Genomic DNA, 5,860 nt, shown 5'->3' with positions numbered 1-5,860 from the left:
ACTTTTGGTTTTGCTAGGCAACTTTAAGTGATGGCTTCTGCCCACCTTCCCCTAAAAGGAGTTTCTTTATATTCGCATGTGTTTGTGTTATAGTTTTGTCTGTACTTGTATTTTTGTAAAATGTAGGTAAATCTTTGTCTTGTGTTCTGTCTGTGTCGTTTGTAGATTCTGTTACCTTGAATGAAGGAAAAACACTAGCAGTAGAAGAAAAGTTTCAGTTTATTTAGAGTTCATTACTTCAAGAGTTAGAGACAGAAGTAGAGGAAAACCATCTTATGAAAGGAAATCCCTCAGGGCAGGAGGGGAGAAGGGGATTTTCTTTCCTTTCCCCCCTCCCCTTTCCATTGACTATGTTATCAAGACTTGACCAGGGGACACACGCATCAAGGATAGATACATACAGAGATAGGAAAAAGCTTCAAGGACTGTGGCCTTCATAACAGAGAAGAATGCTGGCTAAGTACCAGAAGTTATGGGTGACTTCTCATAGCACAAATGCCAGTGGCTTTCACAGTGGTTTTTTGTTACAGGATGACCATGGTACCCTTTGATCTGCTGGACTGGGGTTTATCTAAGGAACTGAATAGGTGCTTTGGTCTCTTCCTGTGGGAAATGTAATCTGGACCCTTGCTGCAGAATATCTATCTTGTTGAGATGATGCAGCAGCTCCTGCTTGGTCATCAGGGATGAAACTTGGATGGAAGACAATTGATCTCAGATTGAAGGGGAGATGGCCAGGTAGAATAGAAGAGGAACTGAGTGAGTAGAAACAGATTGATCTTTCTTTTATGACTCTTCTAGCACTTCTCCCTTGGACTTCCAGGAGAGGCAACTCCTCCCACCTCCAGCAGCAATGACAGCTATAAACTCAGTCCAGTGAGAATAAGTTTTTCCCTAGGTAAGCCTGAATCCTTGGCCACATTCTTTTGCTTTCTGTTGTTTTCCCTGGTCAGAGGTGAATGACAAGGAGTCATAAGAATTGGAGGTTTCCATTCTGAGTAGTAACTTTGTGAGTTCAAAAGATCAAGCAAGAGTTGCTGAGATGAGCACTGGCTGCTTAATAGAAGGTATTTCTTGAAATAGCAACACTTCCTAGGGAGTCACCTGAGCAGTATTGCAGCTGAAAGGTCTAAGAGAGGCTAAGCTATGCGCTGGTTGGTCAAGAGATTTACACCTTGTAAAGTTCAGAATACAGATCAGAAATTAAAGTGAAATATCTATTTCAGCAGTCCCACAAAGCTTTCTTTACCTTTCAGGAGAGTATAATGTATTAGTATAATAATGTGTTACTGTTTTATGTTTCCATATTGGTTAATATTTGCATATCAGGGTTTTTGGTATGTTTGAATAGTAGAAGAAATAAAGTATTGCCCAGTACATGATACCCATATTGTAGATTGAGTGTGTTTTCTAGAAGGGACACGATTACCTACTTTTGAGGGAGCCCTTAAACATGAATCTTACCTAAACTATATTTTAAAGATTTCCTTGGAGTTACTTCAGTACAGGGTCAGTGAGCTAGAGACAAAGAAGCCTGACCCACTTTGGGCCCCCATGGGACCTATAGAACCCCATGGACCTGAATCTGGTCCATGTGGGTTCAGAACCCATTTTGGGAAAGAGGACCCTAGGCCATGAGACTCATTTTGCCCTGAAAAAAGAACCTTAACGGGTTATCATTCTCCCTTTACCAACCTGTTCTCCTAATGTCTCTATTTTTATCAAGGGCACCATCATTCTTTTTGACACTCAGGTTTGCATACACAGAGTCAGCTTCAACTCTTCATTTTCAATTTCCCTCATAACTAATCAGTTGCCAAGTCATGTCATTTCTTCCTCATCAACACAGATATCATTTGTCTCCTAATGAGAATAAGGTCTCATTTAAAAGATTCTGTTCTTCATGTATTTCCCAGAATTATTCTTTCTCTTTAAAAATCATGTTTACAAATAGCCAAATCATTAAAAAAAATTATAAAAATCATTTTAAAAAAGAGAAAACAAAAATAGGTGCCTTTCACAACTTTTACCAGGGGGAAAATTCTTAAACAAGGCACAGATGGGACATAAAAGATAAAATAAGCAATTTTTAGTACATAATTTAAAAAAAATACATGGACAACTAGTAAAAGAGTGGGAAAATATTTGTGTCAAAATTACTAATAAAACGTCTGACATCCAAAGTACAGCGGGAATTGACATGAACAAACATTTATTAAGTTTCTACTACATTCCAGGTACTGTACCAAGTGCTAAGGCTATAAATACAAAATTTCAGACAGTGTCTGCCTTCCAGTAGCTTAATTCTACTAGATAGACATAATATGTTCACCTGTGAGCGAATCCAAGATATATGTAAAATAAATGCTGTGAAGTAGAGGAGGCCCTAACAAATAGGAGGATCAGGACAGGCATCTGAAGGTAGCAACTGAGCTAATCTTGAAGGAATCTAGGAATCCCAAGAGGTAGAGTTAAAAAGAATGAGCATTCAAGACATGACAGGATAGTCTGTATAAAAGCAAATAAGCAAGAGATGGAGTGTCATATAAGAGAAACAGTAAACACACAAATTTGGTTGAAATAAGAAAGAATAGTATTTAGTCAATCTAAAAAAGATGGATTATTAACAGATCTGTTGTTTAGGAACAGATGGGTGCTGCTGGATGACTTCTTGCAGAGGATGTTGGAAAAAAGCAGCTAAGGAGTTGGGCTAGACAACCTCTAAGGCACCTTCAATACTGGCAAATTTTGGAGTTTCAATTATTTTTCTATTCTCCCATGAAGATCATGGAATTTGTTTGCATAAGGGGGTAGAGGAGAGACTGGCCAATGATCCCAGTCCTTTTGCAAATATGCAGAATATTCTGCTGATGTGTTCCTCACATGGACTTCATGGGGAGGTATTTTTCCCAGCCTGCTTACCATGTGGAGAACAGCCTTTCAACTGGTTGCTAATCTCAACCTGCGAATGCTTGCAAAAGACATTAACTTAGTGATTCGGTTCTCTTTACTCCCTAGTTCTAATCCAGGAAGAAAAAACATGCTTTATGCCTCTGGGTGAGGAAAGAGGCCTCAAGCCTTAATCTTCTCACCTGGACCCACATGTGGGTTTGAATATGGGCCTCTGTTCTTTGCTTCTTTGTGTTTGTTCTTTCTTGCTGTTAGGTGGAGTACTGGACTAGAACCAGGAGTGGGGAACCTGCAGCTTCCAGTCCACATATGGCCTTCTAGGTCCTCAAATGTGGTCCTTTGACTGAATCCAAACTTCACAGAACAAATCCCCTTAATAAAAGAGTTTGTTGTGTAAAACTTGGACTCAGTCAAAAGGCCACACCCAAAGACCTAGAAGTCTACATGTGGCCATGAGGCTGCAGGTTTCCTACCCCTGGACTAGACAATGACCCTGTGAGCCTCAAAAGATCAAGAAGGTGAAAGTGAGTCATCAGTGGTTTTGGAGCTGATGTCCATGCTGCCAGATTTTGTGTACTGCTGAGCCTGGTAAGAAGCAAAGTCCTGAACAATCTGCTTGACCCAAACTTTCTTCCAGTTTCATGCCAACTGCAATTTTATAAACATGCCATCTATGCCCCTTATCCAAATCATTGAAAAAAATGTTAAACAGCATGGAGCCAAGCTTTTATCCTTGAGGGCATACTACTCATACATCAGACCAACCTTTTTATTTCTCTCTGATTGATTCTCTATCCACTCCCCTTAGTGGTTGTTCTAAACTTTCTTTTCTTTCCCATTGCTTCCCACACAACTTCCTCAACCCATCTTCTCAACTGAGGACCTCATCTCTTACCAACAATATTGAGATTATTCAATGTGAGCTTCCTCTTCTACTCTATTCCATATAATAATCCCCCCAAGATCATCTTCTTGTTGCCAATATCTGATAAAAAGGTGGCTCTTCTACTCACCAGAGCCAACCCTTTACACATATTCTTGATGTCACCTTTCCCATCTTCTGTAGCCAGTTGCCCCCCCAATCATCCTCCTCTACTCTTCAATCTCTATTTTTGCTGCCAACAAACATGACCAAGTCTCCCATATACTTTGGAAATCCTCACTAGAACTAATTTGTCTTCTCTTCTCAACCAAATTCCTAGAGAAAAAAGCCATCTATATTCATTAGTTCTTCACTTCTGACTTCATCACTCAACAGAATCTACTCTCTTCAAAGTTATCACTGATTTCATAATGGCTAAATATGATGACTTTTTCTCAGTCCTCATCCTTCATAACCCTACGTAGCATTTAACATTGTTGACCACATTCTCCTCTTGCATACACTCATCTTTCGGGTTTTCATGACACAGTTCTCTCTTGGTTTTCCTCTGACTTTCCTCTGACCCTGGAATTTCCATTAGCTCCTGAGGTCTCCTCCTTCTGGAACATTCTTCTCCCATGTCAGTCCTGTTGTCCCGTTGGTAAGTTCTTTCCAGGGCCTCCATTTTGGGGACAGGCCCAGGTCAACCATGCTTTATTCTATTCCTGCCTGGGCTTCTGACTCTCTGGGCTTCACCACCATGATCCCTTATGGATACCTTCTACTCCCCCCATCTTCCAGATTCCTTTTTATATATTGTCTTCCTCCATTCGAAAGCTGGTTCTGGGATTACTGCTTCCTTTTCTAATGTTTATTAGCCATCTCTAATATGTAGCCCACCTTTTAGAGACCATTCAAAGGGGCTTGCACATGAAGCAAGGGAAATAGGAGCAGGGTTACCTATGGGGGCAGACCTTTTCCAGTGCTTTTAAAACTCTGAGTAGTGTAGACTTTTAAACTGTCCCAAGTACTTTAGAAACAAGATTTGGCCATTGATTGGGCATGTGGGATGAGATTGGGGAGTTGAGGATAAGTGAGGTTGTAAAGTTAGATGATTAGAAGGATAGTGGTGGCCTGGTAATAGGGAAGTTAGAAGAGGAGTAGATTTGGTAAGAAATATTGTTTTGAACATTTTAATTTTGAAATAACTGTAAGGGCAAGCAAAGTGGGACTTTTTGTTTTCTTTTGTTTTGGAGTACTTCTCAGCACTAAAGCCTTTGATTGAGTCTTGCCTTTGTTTGCAGGAAGGCCCACAGCCTTTCGCTAGTTAGGTCATGAGAGGTGTGAAACCCTCAAGACGTGTTGAACCCTCAAGAGGTGTGAACAACTCTGACCCTGAAAAAGCATATATATACTCTGAGGTTAGCATTTTGCTTGGGGTTCACTCATTGGAAGAGTGTTGGTGTGGAGACTCTGGGTAGCTGTAAAGGAGCCCCCCAGCTTTGAAAATCCAGTTGTTGGTGTTTCTCACTCTGGTAACTATGTATATAAAGCTTTGATCAGATAGCAAGAGAAGCCTGTCTGTTGATTTGTGTTATTTGCTCTGTTTATATTTTCTCTGTTAGTAATTTCTGTTTGTATTTGCTCTGAAGTTCTGGGTGCTGACTTTTACCCCTAAACGAAGTGAATGATATATGCATGTTTAATTAAAGTAATATTGTTAACCCCTTAAAGTTGTTTTCCTTAGAAAATCAGATCAAAGAACCTGCATTAGTAGCCCTCCTGTGTGCTGGTGTTATTGACCTTACACCTCCACAGCAGCTGCAAGCAGCATTATTATTACAATAACCTTCTGCACATTCAATGTGGAAGGTCCAATGGGCAGCTGGTAATGTAGGACTGGCACTGAGGAGAGAGACAAGATGATAACTGAAACTCTGAGAGCTGTGAAGGTAACTAAGCAAGAGTACAGAAGGAAAAGCTAGATCCCAGGACAGAATACTGGTACATTTCCATAGTTAGTGGGTGTGGCATAGAAGATGAATCAGCAAAAGGAGACTGAAAAGGAGTGATCAGTACCACTAGGAG

Source organism: Trichosurus vulpecula, chromosome 1, assembly GCF_011100635.1.
Source record: "Trichosurus vulpecula isolate mTriVul1 chromosome 1, mTriVul1.pri, whole genome shotgun sequence".
Lineage (NCBI taxonomy): Eukaryota > Metazoa > Chordata > Mammalia > Diprotodontia > Phalangeridae > Trichosurus > Trichosurus vulpecula.
Note: the sequence above shows the minus strand (reverse complement) of the source record.